Source organism: Anomaloglossus baeobatrachus, chromosome 3 (genome assembly GCF_048569485.1).
Source record: "Anomaloglossus baeobatrachus isolate aAnoBae1 chromosome 3, aAnoBae1.hap1, whole genome shotgun sequence".
NCBI classification, from domain to species: domain Eukaryota; kingdom Metazoa; phylum Chordata; class Amphibia; order Anura; family Aromobatidae; genus Anomaloglossus; species Anomaloglossus baeobatrachus.
In genome coordinates, this window is record NC_134355.1 from 455,228,538 (window position 1) to 455,251,732 (window position 23,195).

At 51.1% G+C, this 23,195-nt stretch overlaps 1 protein-coding gene across 1 annotated transcript in view; it reads right to left on the reverse strand.

The window, feature by feature from the left end:
- LOC142296638 (putative cation-transporting ATPase 13A4) overlaps positions 1-23,195 on the reverse strand; it is a 523,287-nt gene that overhangs the window by 422,755 nt on the left and 77,337 nt on the right. The window lies entirely within an intron of this gene.

Genomic DNA, 23,195 nt, shown 5'->3' on the forward strand with positions numbered 1-23,195 from the left:
CGAAAACCCCGTGGATGCCTGTGGCACCTCTCGGATGGCAAACATCAAATAGGGAAGCATCATATCCCAGTCTTTCCCGTCTTTGGAGATCACCCTTTTGAGCATGGTTTTCAGGGTTTTATTGAATCGTTCTACTAACCCATCCGTCTGAGGATGATATACAGACGTACGCAACTGCTTGATCTGGAGTAGCCGGCATAGCTCTTTGGTCACTTTAGACATGAATGGGGTCCCCTGATCCGTAAGGATCTCCTTGGGCAACCCCACCCGGCAGAACACAGCAAACAAATCCCGAGCTATAAGCTTCGCTGCAGTATGTCTGAGAGGTATCGCCTCTGGATACCGGGTGGCATAGTCAACTATCACTAGGATGTGTTGGTGCCCTCGAGCAGACTTTACGAGGGGCCCCACCAGATCCATCCCTATCCGTTCAAAAGGGACTTCTATAATGGGTAAGGGCACCAACGGACTGCGAAAGTGGGTCAGGGGTGCGGTAAGCTGACACTCCGGGCAGGTTTCGCAGAACCGCTTTACCTCCCCAAAGACCCCAGGCTAATAGAACCTTTGCAATATTCGCTCCTGCGTTTTCTTGACCCCTAGGTGGCCACTCATCAGGTGTTTATGAGCCAAGTCGAGGACCCGCTGGCGATACGGCTGGGGCACCACCAACTGCTCTACCCCCACGCCCCGTATTTCATCTACCCGGTAGAGTAAATCCTGCTTAAGAGCGAAATGGGGGTACCTTACCTGGCCACCGGGCAGCTGTGCCACCCCGTCAACTACTGTCACCCGACTCCGGGCATGTATTAATGTAGGGTCCTGGAGTTGGGCTGTCCCAAACGTATCCGGGGACGCCTCCAACTCCGGGATGGGCTCGACCGTCTCAGCCTCTCCTGCCAATACCTCTAGGGGCGACCTATCAGGTTCACACTCTGTCCCTATCATGGGGACCCCTACGGCAGGCGTCCCGGATTCAGGATTGTAGGGCTCAGGTCCCGGACTAAACCAATATCTGAGGGGACTTAGGAGGTCCCTTCCATAAAGTCTAAAAATAGGGCAGATCCCTTCCTAGGATCACGTCATAGGGAAGAGTGTTAATAAGTCCCACCTCATGTTGCACCTGACCGCAAGGTGCTGTGATGGTGACAATCCCCGTGGGATAGTCTCGGCGGTCCCCATGTATGCAAACCACCCCCACGGTACGTCCTGTGGCCTTTACTTTAGCCCTTAGGGTTGATCGCACAAGGGTCACTAAGCTTCCGGAATCCAACAAGCCTGTAACCGGACATCCATTCACCTGTATTTGGCACAAGTGGGGCTCAGTCTCTGGGGAGACCAGGTCAGCGGTACACACCACCTGAGCATACATTGAACCCCGCCGGGTAACCCCACAATCCATGGGCTCCGTGGTGAGTGGACACTGGGCTTCCATATGTCCCACCCGCTGGCACCGCCAACATCTAATAGGGAAGGAAACCCCCTTGACGAGTTGTCGTTTAGGGTACAGAACCTTCCGGACCTCAGGGACGGCGGGCGCGACCTCAGACGGGACGGTAGCGGACTCCTGCACCGGTGTCGGCGGTGGGTCCTTGGCCCTAGGCTTGGAGGAGCCGGACCGACGGGCGGTACGCAAAGTCTCAGTGTCCCGTATCAAGTCCTGCGTAGCCACATGCCGCTCTACCAGGGACACTAATTGGTCCAGGGTACTCGGGTCGCCTTGTCCTACCCACCGTTGAATGGTGACGGGTAAAGTGCGCACAAAACGATCAACCACTACCCTCTCCACCATTTGCGCAGGGCTCAGAGTGTCAGGCTGCAACCACTTTTTTACCAGATGCAACAAGTCATAGACCTGGGAGCGTACGGGTTTGGCTTCCTCATAGAACCACTGATTTACCCGCTGAGCCCGTACATAGGTATTCACCCCCAACCGAGCCAGTATTTCGGCTTTTAAAGACGCATATTCTATGGCGTCCTCGGTACAGAGGTCCAGGTACGCTTTTTGGGGCTCCCCCGTCAGATAGGGCGACAATACCTCAGCCCACTGGGGGGTCGGCAGCTTTTCCCGCTCGGCCACCCGCTCAAACACCGCCAGGAACGCTTCCACATCATCCCCCGGGGTCATCTTTTGCAACGCTTGTCTCACTGCTTTCCGGACGCTGCCGTCGTCACCCGGTCCCGGGGTTGTTGCTGCCGGTCCGGCACGGATCGACTTGGCCAGTAGAACCATCTGTTCTTGGTGCCTCTGTTCCTGCAATTTCAAGGATTGCTGCTGATGATCCAACGTCCGGAGCAGGTGTGTATTCGTTTGTTGTTGCTGTGCAGTAGCCTGAGCCAGCTGCTTTAGTATGTCCTCCATGGCGTCGCCGGGTTTGGGCTGTAGTATAGCCGCTCGAATCCAGGACATGCGCTGCTGGGTCACCAGGGATGGATGCTACACCTCACCGGGCTGGCATGCCCGCCGATTCTCCACCATATGTGAGGTAGCGAGGTCGGCTGCGCAGCAGAAGACACGGGATCCAGGCACCAAGGTTCACAGCACACGGTTTAATATTCAAACAAAAGTCCACAACAGTACACATGTGCCTCTCCGGCAGAGAACTCAGGGAGTTGTGTTAACTCCCTCACACCCGGCACCCCCGCCCTTGTTCCTGTTTCCTTTTAACCCTTCTTTCAGCCTGTAGGGAAACAGCATTAACCCTGGAGTGGAGTTGCTTTCTATCATGGAGTGAGCACAACCGGGGCGAGACATACCGGCCGTCATAGATAACCCCGGTCACAGTCTCACATAAGCTATATTGATAGCAAAAAATACTGACATTTAGTGGCATCATAGAACTGGATGTTGTATTCCATTATTGTCCCACTGGTGCCAAGCTATTTCTAGCACCTGTGCAGGACACCCTCATGCACATTTTGCTACGCTAATGTTATAGCAAACTCAGGGAATTCATTGATGCATTTGATAATTCGGAGGGATAGAAAGTGAGGCTTTCTTTAGCTTTTCCTTCTGTTCATAGACAGCATCTCCAAGTCCACACCCGAAGAGCAATTTCTCCTCCACGTGTAAGTGTGGAGAGGCAGCTAGTGCGCATGCGTGTGCCGATTTACCCCAGCTGCAGCCTAACTACAGTGTTTCGCCTAGTGAGTATGCTCAGCCTGACTGTGCCATTCCTGACGCTAAGTCTTCATTTCGGGATACAGCGCATGCTCCCACACTTAGTGTGAAAAGCCTCTTTGCACAGGTACTTGCATTCCGTGCTGGGTCTAAGTCCTGTTTTGTGCCGAGACACCATGCTAAAGCTGATAGTCTTTTTTCAGAGACTCTATTTCATGCTACTGACCATGCACAGGCACTTACTGCATCAGAAACTAGGTCCGGTAATGAACTCTTTGGCCCTGCCCCTGATGTGGGGGGGCCCATATAGACCACAGGGCATCTGGTGTCCTGACGATGTGGTCAGGCCACTCCCAAATGGCTTGCAGAGGCCCGCCCCTATGACTTGTCACCTCATTATTGATGGTCAGACGATGACTGGTGAGGTGTTTGTGTCGTGGCAGCCATGAGGTCATTATTGAAGTTGTGGTTCCAAATAGGACGCTAGTTATGCCACTCATTACGTGTCACTCTGCTTTTGTCTCCAGGAGGTGCATTGTGGTCCACCCTGGTTTGGGGCGGACCCAGGTTATAAAATGGGCTGGAGCCAATAAGGAGGTGCGCAGTCTTCTATTATGCTCCGAAAGAGCACACCTCCATGTGTTGAACCCATTGCAGCTTTAGGCCAGAGGTAGGCAGGGATAGGGCGTCGATGCAGGCCGCCACCACAGTTGGTAACGCAGAACGGTTAAGACCAGCTCCTGTCCTACAAGTCCTGCTTGTGCAGCCCAGTGGCATTAAAAGGCCTGCTGCTGCTGATGCGCCTGCTGTCCACAGGTGTGGCCCCAATTCACACGGTCAGTGTACTCAATGGCCCCTGTGATGTTAACAGGGAGTTCCTGGGCTGAGTGGGCGTGTGGACCCTGTGACGCTAACAGGGCTCCCACTTTCAAGATCCGAGTGGCGTCTAACTCGGTTCAGGCAACTATTAGTTTCATAGCCACACAGCTCTGTATCCTCCACCTAACCTTCCAGTTGCCAACCTCTCCTTTTCCATCTGGGAGCACGGTGGACATTGACTGCTGATGGGGATATATACCTTTCTCTTTCTTTTCTTATTAATTTTCGTTATATAGCGGTAACATAGTATATATCACCTTATCCAAATCTGCCAGTCCCACCGTAACAGATGGTGTTTCTTCATCAAATGTTACTTTTGCTTAACCACCAAACCCACGGACAAAAACTTTTTTCCCCTTTCCAACACACCTGTTCCCCTTTCCACCAGCATTTGTCCTTTTTCAACTCATTTTGTATATGACCAAAAGTGCAACTCTGCAGGGACACCGTACTCAATGCCATTTCAGCCCAGCAGCCAGCCCTCGGTCCCTCAGATGTGGACAAGTAAAAGCCCATTTCCTCCTATCCATGACAAAGCGTTAAGATTCACTCTGTGCAGCACTGGTGTTTACTGGAAAAGCAGATCTAAGAATCCGTACCACCTTCCGCAGATACTCCTGTATACGTGCGTCCCTTTCTATGGCTGGAATTATTTCGCCAAATTTTGTCTTGTACCGGGGATCTAACAGTGTGGCAACCCAGTAGTTAGCATTACTTCGAATTTGTACAATCCGAGGGTCATGTTGTAGGTAGTGCAGCAAGAAGGCGCTCATGTGTCTTGTGCATCCAGGAGGACCAAGTCCTTGGTGTGTTAGTGGCAGAGAGGTGAGAATCGTGCCTCCTTCCTCTGTCCTCTCCCCCCAACCTCGCACAACCGAAATGTGAGCAAGCTCTCACTCATCTGCTGAGTCTTCAATGCCCATCGCCAGTTCGTCCTCCATTTCTTCATGGGCTCCTGCACCTTCCTCAACAATTTTTGCTGATACTATGCGCCCTTGTTAATCCCTCTCCCCCACCGTCCCTTGACTTCCGCCTAGGTGCCGCTCACCGTCTGGACCTTGTAGACCTTATTATCCCTTCTGCATATGACTCCTCCTGTACTTCCTCCCCTTCCTCTTGGACCAACACCTGACTCCGAATAATGCATACAGTGTGCTCCATCTTGTAGATGACCAGAATTGTCACGCTGAGAATGGCATCGCCAGTGCTAAAAATCTTCGTTGATATTTGTAAACTGTGTAGAAGGGTGCATAGGTCCTTGATCTGACACCACTCCAGCAGCGTGATCTGCACCACCTCTGGATCAAGTTAGCCCAGGGTATACGTCATACCGTATTTCAGCAGGGCTCTGCGGTGCTGCCACAGACGCTGAAACATGTGCAGATTTAAATTCCTGCGTGTCGGAACATCGCATTTCAGGCGTTTAACCGCCAGACCCTAAGACTTCAGGAGCGATGAAAGTTGTTGAGCTGCTGGGTGCGAAGGATGAAAGTGAGCACATAGCAGCGTGCCCGCTGCACAAGGCCATGTAGGCCGGGATGGTATTTTAAAAATTGCTGGAGAATCAGATTCAACCCGTGAGCCATACAAGGCACGTGTGTCACATTGCCCTGACGAAGGGTCGCAGACAGGTTTGCATCATTGCCGCACACGGCTGTTAAGTCACCAACGTAGTCCACTCAATCAATTTGTACTCCGGTCGCCAGGTGACAACGTGTTCCTTTCGTGCATAGTGCTGATGATGGGAAAGGAGTCGATGCCTGCGGCGCAGGTGGACGCAGGTTATGTTCACCCACTGGGTTGCGTTACCTTGACAGATACAGAACCACAGGCTGAATGTAGGTGGTGGGTATCTCACAGATGAAGTACCATCATTCAGCTACAACCAATGGGAAGACACCACACCCTTTTTTAGGCCCCTCCTGTCTGCAGACCACTGCCAGACAAAGCTATGAACCTCTTGTTACTGTTACCCCCAGTTCAGTTTTATGAGTTTGTGTGCTTGTTACCTGACTACTTTTCCTGCTTGCTGTTTATGTACCTCGTTGGCCGATCCGCATTTCACCTCTGCTTCTTTTCTGATTAAGTCCTGGCCATCCCATTCTGTTCCTCTTCCTCAATTAATGTTTTTGACCATGCATGACTACTATTCTCTGGAACTGCAGCCTTCCACAGGTATTGATCAACTTGGGCCCTGTGTAATTCCAAATCACTGTATAGGGGTTAAAGGGTTTCAGGGTTCTGGGTGTCCAGCTTGGTGAGTGGCTTGCCTCTTGCCTATCCTTTAAAGCCCATCTGAGTGTGTCGATCCAGGCAGGCGTTACACCGTGCCCTGTGCAGAAGGCCATGTAGGCCGGGATAGTGTTTTAAAAATTGCTGGACAACCATGTTCAACACGTGAGCCATACAAGGCACGTGTGCCACATTGCCCTGAAGAAGGGTCGCAGACTGGTTTGCATTATTGTCGCACCCGACCTTCCCTGGCTGCTGGTTGAGTGGAGACAACCATTAATGAAACTCGGTCTCACTCTCCAGAGCTAACCGTCCACAATTCCTCAGCGGTGTCTCACATTTCCCCTACATTTCAAAGTAAACATTTGACCGCCTGATGGCCTTCAGCTCTGCTGCCAGCATAGTAAGGAGGTGTGTGGGATTCCTTGGGCGCAGTTACAAGGAAGGGTGGACTGACCACACACCGTTTGGGCCGAGGTGGAGGACTCACACGAGGTTGAGGAGGCAGAAGCAGTGGAGGAACTTGTACATACAGAGGAAGGATTGACACACAAGTCGTGGGGACGGCAAGACTTGTACAGCAAACTCTTCTCCATCTCTCACCATAGTTACTCAGTGCCCAGTCAGCAACATGTAACTCCCCTGTCCATGCTTACTGGTCCAAGTATCTGTGGTGAAATGCACCCTGTCACACACAGAGTTTCTCAAGGAATCGGTGAGGTTGTGTGCGACCTACTGTGGTAGCGCGTGCACGCTTTTCTTGGAGAAGGTGTGACGACTGGCCATCGGCTCTTGGGGCACTGCAATGGGCATAAGGTCTCGAAAATCCTCGGTCTCAAAAGGGTGTAAAGGCAGCCTTTCTGTTTCCAACAAGTTGCAGATGATGTCTCCCTCGTTTACACTAATTGGGCCACACACACCCCACTTGACTGGCATCAGTTGACCCCCCCTTTTGAAAAAGAAAAAGATGCTTTGCATGAAGCACTCTCAAAAATACGCGTGCCTTTCCCGTCCCCTGGATGACCCAGGGGAAGAAAAGTCCTCTGAGAGCCCTGACTTGTTCATCTTGGTTCTTTTAGAAACACAGCGATGGGACTCCAACCACAGTCTCCCTCGTTGCCAATAATTGGGCCACACACACCCCACTTGACTGGCATCACTTGACCCCACTTTTGAAAAAGAAAAAGATGCTTTGCATGAAGCACTCTCAAAAATATGCGTGCCTTTCCCGTCCCCTGGATGACCCAGGGGAAGAAAAGTCCTCTGAGAGCCATGACTTGTTCATCTTGGTTCTTTTAGAAACACAGCGAGGGGACTCCAACTACAGTCTCCCTCGTTGCCACTAATTGAGCCACACACACCCCACTTGACTGGCATCAGTTGACCCCACTTTTGAAAAAGAAAAAGATGCTTGGCATGAAGCACTCTCAAAAATACGCGTGCCTTTCCCGTCCCCTGGATGACCCAGGGGAAGAAAAGTCCTCTGAGAGCCATGACTTGTTCATCTTGGTTATTTTTTCAAAAGCGAGGGGACTCCAACCACAGTCTCCCTCGTTGCCACTAATTGGGCCACACACACCCCACTTGACTGGCATCACTTGACCCCACTTTTCAAAATGGAAAAGATGCTTTGCATGAAGCACTCTCAAAAATACGCGTGCCTTTCCCGTCCCCTGGATGACCCAAGGGAAGAAAAGTCCTGTGAGAGCCATGACTTGTTCATCTTGGTTCTTTTAGAAACACAGCGAGGGGACTCCAACCACAGTTTCCCTCGTTGCCACTAATTGGGCCACACACACCCCACTTGACTGGCATCAGTTGACCCCCCTTTTGAAAAAGAAAAAGATGCTTTGCATGAAGCACTCTCAAAAATACGCGTGCCTTTCCCGTCCCCTGGATGACCCAGGGGAAGAAAAGTCCTCTGAGAGCCATGACTTGTTCATCTTGGTTCTTTTTAGAAACACAGCGAGGGGACTCCAACCACAGTCTCCCTCATTGCCACTAATTGGGCCACACATACCCCACTTGACTGGCATCAGTTGACCCCCCTTTTGAAAAAGAAAAAGATGCTTTGCATAAAGCACTCTCAAAAATACGCGTGCCTTTCCCGTCCCCTGGATGACCCAGGGGAAGAAAAGTCCTCTGAGAGCCCTGACTTGTTCATCTTGGTTCTTTTAAAAACACAGCGAGGGGACTCCAACCACAGTCTCCCTCGTTGCCACTAATTGGGCCACACACACCCCACTTGACTGGCATCACTTGACCCCCCTTTTCAAAATGAAAAATATGCTTTGCATGAAGCACTCTCAAAAATACGCGCGCTTTCCCGTCCCCTGGCTGACCCAGGGAAAGAAAAGTCCTCTGAGAGCCATGTCCACATTGTCAGTGGACAGACACGTGTGCTTATCTGCCAGCAGACCCCCAGCAGCACTGAAGACAGGTTCCGAGAGAACGCTGGCTGCAGGACACAACAAGATCCCCAAGGCGTACGTGGTGAGCTCAGGCAATTTATCCAGATTGGAAGCCTAAAATGAGCAGGGCTCAAGTTGCACAGTAATGGCATCGATGTTTCCTTGCATATACTCATATATCTGTGTGTCCTCCTCTTTTTCCTTGTCCAGCTCTTTTGTTTTCGCATGAGTATATGTCCTTGTCACTTTCCCATGTGTTTGTGTTGTGTTGTGAGTTGTTTGTCACCTTTTGGACACCTTTGAGGGTGTTTTCTAGGTGTTTTCATGTGTTTGTGATTGCCTGCCATTGTTTCCTATGCAGTTCGAGTTCGGTTCGTCGAACGTTCGACGAACCGAACTCGAACGGGAGCTCCGTTCGGCGAACCGACCTCGAGCCGAACCGCGACCGGTTCGCTCATCTCTAGTGATGAGACCTCTTAAAAATGTTTTTGTGAATTTTGTTGAAAAAATGGGAAATTGATGATGAACTCAAAATTCCCTTCTAACTTTCTAACCCCAAAAAATTTTGTTTCAGAAATTGCGCTGATGTAAAGTAGACTTGTGTGAAATGTTATTTATTAACTATTTTGTATAACATATCTTTCTGGTTTATATGCATAAAAATTAAAAGTTTGAGAATTGCAAAATTTGCAATAATTTCCATCAAATTTCTGATTTTTTTCCACAACTAAAAGCAAAAAATATCATCCTAAATCTATAACTATCATGAAGTACAATATGTCATGAAAAAACAGTCTCAGAATCACCGGGATCTGTTGAAGCTTTCCAGAGTTATAACGTCATAAAGGAACACTGGTCAGAATTGCAAAAAATGGCCTGGGCATTAAGTACAAAATTGGCTTCGTCCTTAAGGGGTTAAGTAAGATTTTAAGACAGAATTACGGAACTTCTTGTTATTTTGTTATTCCGACATTTTCATAAACTATTTACTACAAACCTTTGATGTAGGTCAAGTTATTATAATTCATTCTGGACAAATGTATTCAATGCTTTTAATTTATTTCATACATTTGTGCAAACCTCTTACTGACATTGGACATACTGGTTACATCCTGCCTTATGTCGGTATATTTACTGTCAGCTGCTTCGAGCAGCCGGTGGAGAGTCACGCACATGTCAGCTGATTTGAATAACTGACATGTGTGACTATCAGGATAAGGCTGCACATCAAAGTTAGATAATAGTATAATGCTATAAGCATACCAAAAAACATTGAAGCATACAATGAAAAATGCCACTTGCTAACTTGTAAGTGTGAATAATGAAATCCATACCTGCCATGAATATTAGGAAAAAGGAGATATTTAGCAATCACATTGATCAATGTAACTGAGCCCCAAAACCTCGTCAAGGTATATCTCTATATTGGAGTCCCTAGCTCTATGACCCTAACTGTGTGTCATCTCATTGCAATTAAAAACTGCTGTGTGTGGAGAGGGGTAACCAAGGACTTTCTTATATAGGAGATGGAAAAAACATGGCCGAAAGGGGCGGAGCTGTGTTCGCATTCAGAAAAAAAACTTCATGATACTAAATAGGATAACTGAAGTGACACTGAGCACTAATATATATTCTGAGTGCAAGCCAAAAAAATACATAGTACATAAGGATAAGGCTGCACATCAAAGTTAGATAATAGTATAATGCTATAATCATACCGAAAAACATTGAAGCATACAATGAAAAATGCCACTTGCTAACTTGTAAGTGTGAATAATGAAATGCATACCTGCCATGAATATTAGGAAAAAGGAAATATTTAGCAGTTACATTGATCAATGCGATTGCTAAATATCTCCTTTTTCCTAATATTCATGGCAGGTATGCATTTCATTATTCACACTTACAAGTTAGCAAGTGGCATTTTTCATTGTATGCTGCAATGTTTTTCGGTATGCTTATAGCATTATACTATTATCTAACTTTGATGTGCAGCCTTATCCTTATGTACTATGTATTTTTTTGGCTTGCACTCAGAATATATATTAGTGCTCACTTCAGTTATCCTATTTAGTATCATGTGTGACTATCAGACATGAGTGGATTCGCGATCCACTCGTGCCTATTAAGCCCTTATACCACGCTGTCAAAATGTGACAGTGCGACGTACATCCCAGCCGCGATAAGCATTCACTTACCTGGCTCCAGCGGAAGTCACGTGATGTCATCACGTGGAGCTGATGGTTGCCATGGTAGCACAGGGTCATGTGATGACTCCTGTAGCTATCATGAGTCACTTCCTCTTATATCCGGCAAACTGCCGTGTGGGAGTGTAAAGCAGACTTTCTGCAGATATCAGCTGTGCAGCTGTGATCTCCTGAAAGGAACAAGTGATCAGAGTGCTGATCCTTATAGTCACCTAGGGGGACTAATAAAATAAAAAAAGTTAATTTTTTTTTAAAAAAAAAAATAAAAAACTTATAAATTCTAATCACCATTGAAAATTAAAGGGTTAAAAAAAATGAAAAATATACACACATTTGGTATCGCTGGGCTCATAAATGCCTGATCTAACAAAATATAAAATGAATTGACCTGATCAGTAAATTGCGAAGAAGAAAAAAATTCCAAATGCCAAAATTACATTTTTTAGTCGCCACAAATTTTGCGCAAAATACAATAACAAGCGATTAAAAAATAGCATCTGCGCAAAAATGGTACCATTAAAAATGTGAGCTCGAGACGTAAAAATAAAGTCATCACTGAGCCCCAGATCCTGAAAAAATGAAAATGACGCAAAAAGTGAGCCACTTTTTTTGGACAAACGTCTGAATGTTTTATAACCCCTTAGATAATAGTAAACCTGAATAAAATACCCCAAAAACAATTGTGCAATCACACTTTTTTTGCAATTTCTCCGCAATTAGAATTTTTTTGGCGTTTTCCAGTACACTATATGGTAAAATTTATGGTTTTATTTAAATGTACAACTCATTCTGCAAAAAATAAGCCCTTATATGGCAAGATTGACAGAAAAATAAAAAAGTTACGGCTCTCGGAAGAAGGGTAGCAAAAAACAAAAACGGAAAATCTCCCGGTGGTGAAGGGGTTAAACATAACAAAATGTCCTTATGTGTTATAACAATTCTGACTTCGGAATTGGAATATGCACACTTGATTTAGTATAGAACAAAAGTTACTGTAGCACATTGCACAGTAGCAGATGAAAAGTTATTTTTTTGTTATTAGTGGGCGGCACAGTGGCTCGGTGGTTAGCACTACAGTCTTGCAGCACTAGGGTCCTGGGTTCAAATCCCACCAAGGACACTATCTGCAAGGAGTTTGTATGTTCTCCCCGTGTTTGTGTGGGTTTCCTCCGGGTACTCCGGTTTCCTCCCACACTCCAAAGACATACAGATAGGGACTCTAGATTGTGAGCCCCAATGGGGACAGTGTTGCCAATGTATGTAAAGCGCTGTGGAATTAATAGCGCTATATAAATGAATAAAATTATTATTAGTCTAGGAAGCTAATGGCTGTACCACAACAATGCGGCTCCACTCTAAAATTGTTTGAGCTGTTTTTGCAGCTTCTGCCCACCACCCAATTGTGTTGTTGACTTTGCTTTTGCTTTCCATTAAATTCAATGGGGTTTGGATATGTTCAGCAAACTGTTTGGTGAATTTGGCAAACCTACCGAATCAAACTTGGGAGGTCTGCTCATCTCTAATCCTAACCCATCCTCCTCCAGCAGCTCTTCCTACACTGAATGTAGCAAACAGCAGTATTAATAGAGAATAGAATAGATGTAGCCCTCACAAAGGCTGCTTTGAAGTTGTAGCATCAAGGACTGTATGGCTGTAATCAATGCATATATGCCTGTAATGCAAACCTATCCCTCCTCCAGAAGTTAGCCCTGCAGTGAATGCAGAAGACAGAGATATAAATACGCATTATAATACATCTAGCTTTGAGAAGGTACTTTTGATTTTAGGTTGCAGCAGCACGGACTGGAAGGCTAGAATCCCAGCCTATATGCCTGTAATCAAAACCTATCCCTCTTCCAGCTGCTAGTTCTACAGAGAATGCAGGTAAGAGCAGTATTACTATGGAATAGAGTTAGCCCTTACAAAGGACTTTTGGTTTTAGGGTGCAGCATCAAGGACAGTAAGGATCTAATCCATGCCTGTATGCCTCTAATCCTAAACAATCCCATTTCCAGCAGCTACAACTACAGTGAATGCAGGTAACAGTGGTATTAATAGGAAATAGAAAAGATGTTACCCTGACAAGAGACTTTTAATTTTAGGGTGCAGCAGCAAGGACTGTAAGGCTAATATCTCCCTGTATTCCTGTAATCCTACCCTATCCCTCCTCCAGCAGTTCTCCTTACACTGAATGCAGAAAACATCTGTATTAATAGGGAATAGAATAGATGTAACTCTGACAAATGATTTCTACTTTTAGGGTTCCGCTGCAAGGACTTTATGGCTCTAATCCCTGCATATATGCTTAAAAAACTTGTTTTAAGGCCCGTTTCACACATCAGTGAAAAACACAGACGTTCTTCACTGATGTGTAAAACACGCACATGTCCCTCCGTGTTCCGTGATTCACGGCACACGTGGGTTGTCCATGTGCAATCCGTGATCCGTGATTGCATATGGACATTACTCACCTGCCTTCACTGCTGCTGTCCATGGTGCTGATCTCCTCGGATCTCCAGCGTCCACCCACCGCTCTCTGCAGCTACTTACTGGTCGGGTTTTCCTGCTCTCATGAATATTCATGAGCCAGGCAGAAACTGCCGAGAGCGGAGGCTCCAGAGCAAATCGCAGGCAAGGTAAGTTAAAAATATTTAATATTTAATATGTCCGTGATTTTCTGGTACGTGTTTCACTAATCACACATGGATCACACCATAGTGTGGTACGTGGGTCATCAGTGATGCCAGAAAAAAACTGACTTGTCTCCGTGCAGAATCACGGCCACGCGTGCACGCTGCACGGAGACACATTCAGTGAAAAATCACTGATGTGTGAGCAGACCCATTGATTATAATGTGTCTGCATATGTCAGTGATTCTGGTACGTTAAAAAAAAAGCACATACATACAAGAATCACTGACGTGTGAAAGGGGCCTAAAGAGTCCTCAATGGTTGATACCTTTTAATGGCTAACTGAAAGGACTCTCAATTCTTTTAAACAATCTTTTCAGTTAGCCATTAAAAGGTATCAACCACTGAGAACTCTAAGTTCTTTTAAACAATTTTTTTGTATCTCTCTTACACGGTACAAAGATATATTTTACCTGTATATATGCCTCTAATCCTAACCTATCCCTCCTGCAAAAGCTATACCTACACTGTTTCCAGGGTGGAGTGAGCCACGCGTTGTGTCAACGAGTCTTATATAGACTGGATAAGTCGTTGCGGCTGGCCAATCACAGTAACGCCAGTAGCCAACATAGCTATGGCATTACCAGTGCATAGCAGGAAATTCTCGTATGTTTAGTGGTGTCACGCTCCCCGGGTCCCCTGTCACGCTCTCCGGGTCCCCTGTCACACTCCCCGGCTCCTCTTCCATGCTCCCCGGCTCCCCTGCCGTGCTTACCGGCTCCCATGCCACGCTCCGCCGCTCCCGTGCCAGGCTTCCTGGTTCCCTGCTCCACAGCCTTCCTGGCCCATCGCCTGCGGTCCCCAGGCATCCCGGTCCCCGCTCCCGGCGTCCGATGGCAACCCAGCCCCAGCCCGGCTCTCCTGCTTCCTCCTCACCGCTCCCTCCTCTGGCTTCTGGCACCCGGGCCGCGCGCATGCGCATTAGGGCGCGCGCGCGGTCATTGACCCTCTCTTAAAGGGCCAGCGTCCACTGACAGGAAATTGAACACGCAGGTACAGGGTATAAAGGGGTTTAATGTCCAAGTGGGCGGGGCCTGTTCTTCGTGTTTCCCAAGCTAGGAGTTAGGTCTCCTTGTGCTTCTGTGAGATACTCACCTCTGTCTCTTCTAGAGCAGATCCTGCCTCGCCATCCGGTCCTGCCGAATCCCGAATCCCGAACGCTGCTCATCTGCCATCCTGACAGTCCGTTCCATCTCTGATCCCTGCGGTGACCCGTCTGCTCGCTCCATCGGTTCCGGACTCTGCCTGACAACATCTTGGCCTCCGAACCTGAGCTCCGTCACCCGGACTACCATCAGTGACTCCGTGGTCCCAGGGACTTCTGCATTCTCCTCTTATACATGGACTGTTCTGCTACCTGTAGTGCTCCAGCTACCGGACCCCTTACCATCATCAAGGAGTTCGGCCCAGTGGATCCACCTCCTGGGTCTGCCCGTCCACCTGGTCCTAACAGTAAGAACAGGCCATGGATCCCGCTGAAGCACTAGCAGCCCTGCAGGAGGAACTCACACGCCAGCGTGAGGCTCAGACCCGCATGCTGCAATTCATGTCTTCTGTGGACGCCCGCCTGAACACGCTACAAGCGTCGGTTACATCTTCAGCATCTCAGGCTTCCACTAGACAATCCACGGCTCCAGCCCCCGTGGCACCCTCTTCGGATGCTTCCAGACTTCGTTTGGCCTCTCCACCCCGGTACGCCGGAGATCCCAAGACCTGCAGGGGATTCATAAACCAATGCTCCCTCCATTTCACGCAGCTGCCGCATTTGTTTGCCTCCGACCAAGCCAAGGTCGCGTTCATCATGTCCCATCTAGAGGGTGAGGCACTGGCGTGGATGAACCCCTTGTGGGAAAAGGAGGATCCTGTGACCACGAACATCCAGGAGTTCCTGCAGGCATTTCGTGGCACCTTTGACGAGCCCGGACGCGCCTCCGCGTCTGCCTCATCTCTTCTCCGGTTACGTCAGGGGACTCTGACGGTGGGTCAATACGCCATACGTTTTCGCACCTTGGCATCGGAACTCGGGTGGAACAACGAGGCTCTTACCGCCGCCTTCTGGGAAGGACTCTCGGGTCAAATTAAAGATGAGCTGGCTGGTCGTGACGTACCGTCCACCCTGGATGCCCTGATTACCCTAGCGACCCGAGTGGACATTCGCTTTCAGGAGCGATCCAAAGAGGTGTCCCGTGAGAGACGTCCGGTACGGCATTCCTCCCCTCCGCAGAAGCCCGCCGTACTTCAGTCAACGGCATCTGGTGTCTCCGTCCACGAGCCCATGCAGATTGACCGTGTGCGGCAGTCTGAACAACGCCGAGCAGAGCGGCTCGCCAAGGGCCTCTGCTTCTACTGCAGAGAGGGCACACACCTGCTACGATCCTGTCCAGAAAGGCTGGGAAACTCCAAAGCCTAGGGTTGGTAGGAGAGGCCACCCTAGGTGCTGGTGTGGCGCCCCTGACCTGGTCAGGCACCACTGAGTACTGCACCCATGCTGGGGACAGTACAATACAGGTAATCCAGAAGGCTGACCGAGGTGTGACTACACAGGCGCATAGTGATCAGGTCTCACACATGTACCTTTGAGAGGACCCCTGGGGATCCCAGGAGGGGGCAAAGCCTTCACCTCCACTGGAATAGTGGAGGGGGTAAAACGCCTCCATCTCCACTCAAGGGGTGTGGTGGAGAGCCTGGTTGCTAGGTGGCGTAGGCAAGAACAGGAGAGGAGGAGCAGTGAGCCGGTTTAGTGCAGAGTCCAGGGAGCTCAGAGAAGAGCAGACCCCTGGGGCTGTTGCAGTCTAACAGCGCCCGCGCAGTGGCTACCGACGGGGGAGAACGGTCACCTAGGAGTGCTACCCGAAATCCATCTTCAGCTAAAGAGAGAGCACGGAGTGGGAAGTAAGGAGACTGCTAGGGAGTACCAGGCCCAAACGGGCGGCAGATCCCGGAGCGGGGATAGATCCACCTTTCCTTGCTAAACCTGCCGGTGTGGGGCCCTCAAAGCCCACACCACAACACCCAAAAGCCGCAGCCACGTAGCCACAGTTAGGGCCCATAGTTCACAGGAGGCAAGCAGCTGGAGTGATCTGGTCCAGGCGACAAGCAAACGGCAACCAAACAAGGGGAGTAGTTACTTCCCTGGGCGACCCCCATAGGGACTAAAAGTCGGGGTTACCCCAAACCACCAAGGGCTAAGGAAGGCGAGTCGGTAGTCACCCTCATCAGTCAGCCTGAAGGACACCTGGTTCCAGCCTGGTTCATCCCAGCTACGCCCGGGTTACTCACCCTGCCATCAACTGTGAGTAAAACCCCTGAAAGACATCCTGATTGTGTGGAGTTATTCTGCGCCTTGTGGTTCTACACACCTACACAGGGCCCTGGGGCTTGCCTCACTCTCAGGAGGCCACTACAACTGACTGCACCCACCATCAGCCCCAGGCATCCCTTAACCTGCAGTGGCGGTCCCCACTGACCGCAATTCTGAGAGTGGCGTCACGACAATCCTGAAAGAAGATCTCCTACCTGTGACCAGACTGTTCCATCCAAGTGGAGTCCCTGAAGGTAATGCACCGACACAATACTTGCGGGGCTTCTCATCTGGCGTCACGAACAGGATAAGGACTAGACCTGTTCAGACAGGTGACCATGTGCCTGGGCGGTCCGCTTGAAAAATTGGAAGCGCCGCCATATTGCCACCATGAAAAGCGCGCTGAAAAACAACAGCAGCCCGCTCTGGGAGAAGTTACCACCCACGAAGAGGTGTGGCTACCCAGAGATCCCCTGCAGGGTCCTGACCTCGCCAGTGAAGAGAGCGGAAGCGTTCAGAGACGTCGGGACAGAAAGGGAGCCAGAAGTCTGCTGCTAGAGGAGATGGCGTCTGAACACAGAGACCCAGAGCCAGGCTCCACTGCCTGGTGGTGTCGGGAGCTTGCCGAGTTCTGCGATCAACTGGAGGCCAGGGTCGGAAGGCAGATCAGAGAGGGACGTGCGGAGTTTCTGGAAATGACCGCGGCGGTTCAGGCCTATGAGGGGAGAGCCGCGCGCCGAGTGCCAGACCGGGCGGTGACGACTCAGACCCCGATGCTGCCAACGATGGGTGAGTCCAGTGTTGCCCCTGCCAGCGCGAGTGCCCCGATCCCTGCTGCCGTGCCCGCGGTCCCTGAAGAGGCGTCCGGCGCGGCGACGCTGAAGCAGGCCGCAGCCACGCCAGGTGCAGCCCGCCAAGCCCAGGCCGCCGCAGCGATGCCCTGCTCGGCCCACCGAGACCCGGTCCCTGCAGCAACGCCCAGTCCGGCCCGCAAAGATCCGGCTGCCGCCGCGACCCTTATCCACGCCGCAGGTGTGACGCTGACCCAGGCCGCCGCCATGCTAGGCCCGGCCCGCCAAGCCCAGACCACGGCAGCAACGCCCAGCCCGGCCCGCCAAGAACCGGCCATAGTAGCGAAGCCCGCTAAGACGCCAGCTGCAACAGCGACGCTGATCCAGGCCGCCGCCATGCAAGGCGCGGCCCGCCAAGACCAGGCCGCCGCCATGCCGGGCACGGCCCGCCAAGACCAGGCCGCCGCCATGCCGGGCGCGGCCCGCCAAGACCAGGCCGCCGCCATACAGGGCGCGGCCCGCCAAGACAAGACAGACGTACCATTGTTTACCCCGGCCTGCAAGGCCAGAGCAGACACCGCTCCCCAGTCTAAAGAAGTCCCTGCTAGGAAGTCCCTGATAGGTGCGGACCCCGAATACTGGAGACTGAAGGCTGACCTGGAGGCCAAGTTCCCACAGGAGATGGTGGACCGGTATCTGCTCCCTCCGCATACCCCCAAGGCGACTCCTGCAGCGGCCACGCCAAAGAGTCCCCCGCCCGGGCCTGCTGATGAAAGTCCATCCCCAGCACTGCCACGACAGGAGTGTCCCGAAGAACTAAGGGGGAGGGGAGGCCAGAAGGCTGAGGAGCTGACTCCGGAGCCATCAGCAGTGGATTCATACCCCGAGCCAGAGATGTTGCCATACTCCCGCTGGGACGAAGAAGACCCGATACCCTCTGCTGAAGAAGATCTGCCCAAAAGCCTCACCTGGGAGCTTGTGAGCTGTACCTCGCAGAATCCAGTCCGCAAGACACGGCGCCGTAGCAGATCCAAGTTCACCCCTGCACCACTGTCTCCAGAACAGAAAGATGAAATAACGGCCAGAGACTTAGAGGAGAAACGGTTCCTGAGAAGGGCCAAAGCCCAGGTCAGAGGACCCCTTTGTCGAGGAGTAGTAGAAGATTTCAGCCTAAAATCAGGATACGGCTTTATAGTTGCACCTGGTATGAAGGACGGCATTTTTGTCAATAGAAGAGACGTTAGAGCTCATCTGCCCAGAGGACATCCTGGAAGGAACCTAAGGATGGGAGACACAGTGCAATTTACAATGCATCAAGGAGAAAGAGGCTGGTATGCCCTAGATGTTACGCCATGTCCTAAAGAAAAAGAAACAGACACAGAGGAAGAAAGAAAAGACAGAGATAGAGAAAGAACAGACAAAGAACCCACTGATGAGACCACTACGGACGATGAAAGAGATCGAGAAACCAACAGGTGCCGCAGCCCTACAGGCCCAAGCCCTGGTATGGAGGAGTAGAGGAAAGTAAAGTAAGAAGAGAAGTTACTGTTTGATCAGTTTGAAGTTTTGCAACGTTACTGTTTAAGAGATGTGCCCACATAAACTAATGTGAGAAATGAACCTTAAGGCTATGAACTGGCTATAGCCACAAACTCTCGCAGTGTAAATAGTTACACCAGAGGGTACCACCACCAGAGCCAGCCTGTTTAGGGGCTTGGCTCGTCTGCAACCAGGGAGCACGTCCATTATGGGGCCTTGGCTTACCTGCAACCAGAGAGCATGCCTGTTTATGGGGCCTGGCTCTCCACCACAAAGAGGGTACCTGGTCAGCACCAACTGTGGAGGCCGCCTCTACATCCTGCCAGAAGAGGCTGAAGGCGCGGATCCACCAGGCCAGGTATACCCTGAAACCACCAGACCCTGAAAGCCGCCTCTACATCCTGCCAGAAGTGGCTGAAGGCGCGGCCAACGGGAGAGGCAGATTGGAGGAAAGGTCTGGGGAAGTAGATGGCCCAGATCTGGTTACCAAAAGGACCGGTGACCTGCCTCCTGAAAGGGTTTGGGTGGGTTAACGGACTTGTGGGTGGAGGGTGGTGATGTATGGTACCTGGTGGTTTTAAATGTTTTACCATGTTTTAATGTTTTATGCATTTTAAAATGTTGTCTTGCAGCCCGAGGACGTGCTGGTGATAACTAAGGGGGAATGTGGCGCCCCTGACCTGGTCAGGCACCACTGAGTACTGCACCCATGCTGGGGACAGTACAATACAGGTAATCCAGAAGGCTGACCGAGGTGTGACTACACAGGCGCATAGTGATCAGGTCTCACACATGTACCTTTGAGAGGACCCCTGGGGATCCCAGGAGGGGGCAAAGCCTTCACCTCCACTGGAATAGTGGAGGGGGTAAAACGCCTCCATCTCCACTCAAGGGGTGTGGTGGAGAGCCTGGTTGCTAGGTGGCGTAGGCAAGAACAGGAGAGGAGGAGCAGTGAGCCGGTTTAGTGCAGAGTCCAGGGAGCTCAGAGAAGAGCAGACCCCTGGGGCTGTTGCAGTCTAACAGCGCCCACGCAGTGGCTACCGACGGGGGAGAACGGTCACCTAGGAGTGCTACCCGAAATCCATCTTCAGCTAAAGAGAGAGCACGGAGTGGGAAGTAAGGAGACTGCTAGGGAGTACCAGGCCCAAACGGGCGGCAGATCCCGGAGCGGGGATAGATCCACCTTTCCTTGCTAAACCTGCCGGTGTGGGGCCCTCAAAGCCCACACCACAACACCCAAAAGCCGCAGCCACGTAGCCACAGTTAGGGCCCATAGTTCACAGGAGGCAAGCAGCTGGAGTGATCTGGTCCAGGCGACAAGCAAACGGCAACCAAACGAGGGGAGTAGTTACTTCCCTGGGCGACCCCCATAGGGACTAAAAGTCGGGGTTACCCCAAACCACCAAGGGCTAAGGAAGGCGAGTCGGTAGTCACCCTCATCAGTCAGCCTGAAGTACACCTGGTTCCAGCCTGGTTCATCCCAGCTACGCCCGGGTTACTCACCCTGCCATCAACTGTGAGTAAAACCCCTGAAAGACATCCTGATTGTGTGGAGTTATTCTGCGCCTTGTGGTTCTACACACCTACACAGGGCCCTGGGGCTTGCCTCACTCTCAGGAGGCCACTACAACTGACTGCACCCACCATCAGCCCCAGGCATCCCTTAACCTGCAGTGGCGGTCCCCACTGACCGCAATTCTGAGAGTGGCGTCACGACAATCCTGAAAGAAGATCTCCTACCTGTGACCAGACTGTTCCATCCAAGTGGAGTCCCTGAAGGTAATGCACCGACACAATACTTGCGGGGCTTCTCATCGGGACTCTCTCAGACCCGGTTACCTGGACTGTGCAAGTGACAACGGGAGAGACGCGGTTCACGGCTGAGGCGTACCTCGATTCTGGGGCAGCAGGCAATTTCATCCAGCAGGCCACGGTGGACAAGTACCAGGTGCCTGTTACTCCACTCGATAAACCCCTCGTGATTGCCTCTGTGGATGGGAGACCCCTCTCTGATACCATCTCGTGGATCACCAGGCCGGTCGAACTGCGTATCGGTGCCCTGCACACCGAGAACATCGCTCTCTACGTCCTTCCACACATGTCCCATCAAATCCTGCTGGGACTTCCCTGGTTACGGACACACGAACCATCAGTCAGCTGGGGTACTGGTGAAATCACCCGATGGGGCTCCTCTTGCCACGAGAAGTGTCTGAAGACCATACAACCCATCCGACGACCTCCGGTTCCAGAGTCCTTACCGGGACTGCCCTCGGCCTATTGGTCCTTCGCGGATGTCTTCGACAAAAAGGAATCAGAGGTGCTTCCGCCACATCGTCCTTACGATTGTGCCATCGACCTGCTCCCGGGAACTACACCACCTCGAGGACGGATATATCCGCTGTCTCCAGCCGAAACAAGGGCCATGTCTACTTACATCACAGAGAGCCTGGCAAGGGGATTCATTCGGAGATCCTCCTCTCCTGCTGGAGCAGGCTTCTTCTTCGTTAAGAAGAAAGAAGGTGACCTACGTCCATGCATAGACTACCGGGGATTAAACCAAATCACCGTGAAAAACAAGTACCCTCTGCCGCTCATCCCCGAATTGTTTGATCGGCTTAGAGGAGCTCGTGTGTTCACCAAGTTGGATCTTCGGGGTGCCTACAACCTGGTCCGCATCCGCTCGGGGGACGAATGGAAGACCGCGTTCAATACTCGCGATGGGCACTATGAATACTGTGTGATGCCCTTCGGCCTGTGTAACGCACCATGCAGTCATGTGCCCTGTATATAATACCGTGCAGTCATGTGCCCTGTATATAATATAATGCAGTCATGTGCCCTGTATATAACACCATGCAGTCATGTGCCCTGTATATAGTACCATGCAGTCATGTGCCCTGTATATAGTACCATGCAGTCATGTGCCCTGTATATAATACCATGCAGTCATGTGCCCTGTATATAATACTATGCAGTCATGTGCCCTGTATATAATACCATGCAGTCTTGTGCCCTGTATATAATACCATGCAGTCATGTGCCCTGTATATAACACCATGCAGTCATGTGCCCTGTATATAACACCATGCAGTCATGTGTCCTGTATATAATACCATGCAGTCATGTGCCTGTATATAATACCATGCAGTCATGTGCCCTGTATATAATACCATGCAGTCATGTGCCCTGTGTATAATACCATGCAGTCTTGTGCCCTGTATACCTGTATCCTCTTCTTCGGATGTTCCTGCTGCTGATGCTGTAGCCCGTGACTTTGCAACCATTTGGGACTCTGTTAAGGTGTCCCTTGGACGTGCTTCCCTGCGGATGAAAAGACACGCAAACAAGAGGCGTCTGGACCCTCCGTGTTTCTCTCCAGGAGATCTCGTCTGGCTTGCTTCCAAGTACGTCCGATTGAAGCTACCATCTTACAAGCTGGGACCTCGCTACATCGGGCCGTTTAAAGTCCTCAGCAAGATCAATGAGGTCTCCTACAAGCTGCAGCTCCCGGCCACGATGAGAATACCCAACTCCTTCCACGTCTCCCTGCTCAAGCCGGTTGTCCTTGGTCCCTTCTCCGCTGCTGCCAGTTCGGCTCCTCCTCCTATTGCTGATGACGACATCTATGCGGTAAGGGATATCGTGGCCATGAAAACTGTACGGGGCCGGCAGTTCTTCCTGGTGGACTGGGCAGGCTATGGTCCTGAGGATAGGCCCTGGGAACCCCGGGAGAATGTGGGTACTCCTTTGATCCGTGCCTTCCTGTCCCGGTTGCGGGGAGGGGGGCGTGGGGGGGGTACTGTCACGCTCCCCGGGTCCCCTGTCACGCTCCCCGGGTCCCCTGTCACACTCCCCGGCTCTTCTTCCATGCTCCCCGGCTCCCCTGCCGTGCTTACCGGCTCCCCTGCCGCGCTCCGCCGCTCCCGTGCCAGGCTTCCTGGTTCCCTGCTCCACAGCCTTCCTGGCCCATCGCCTGCGGTCCCCAGGCAGCCCGGTCCCCGCTCCCGGCGTCCGATGGCAACCCAG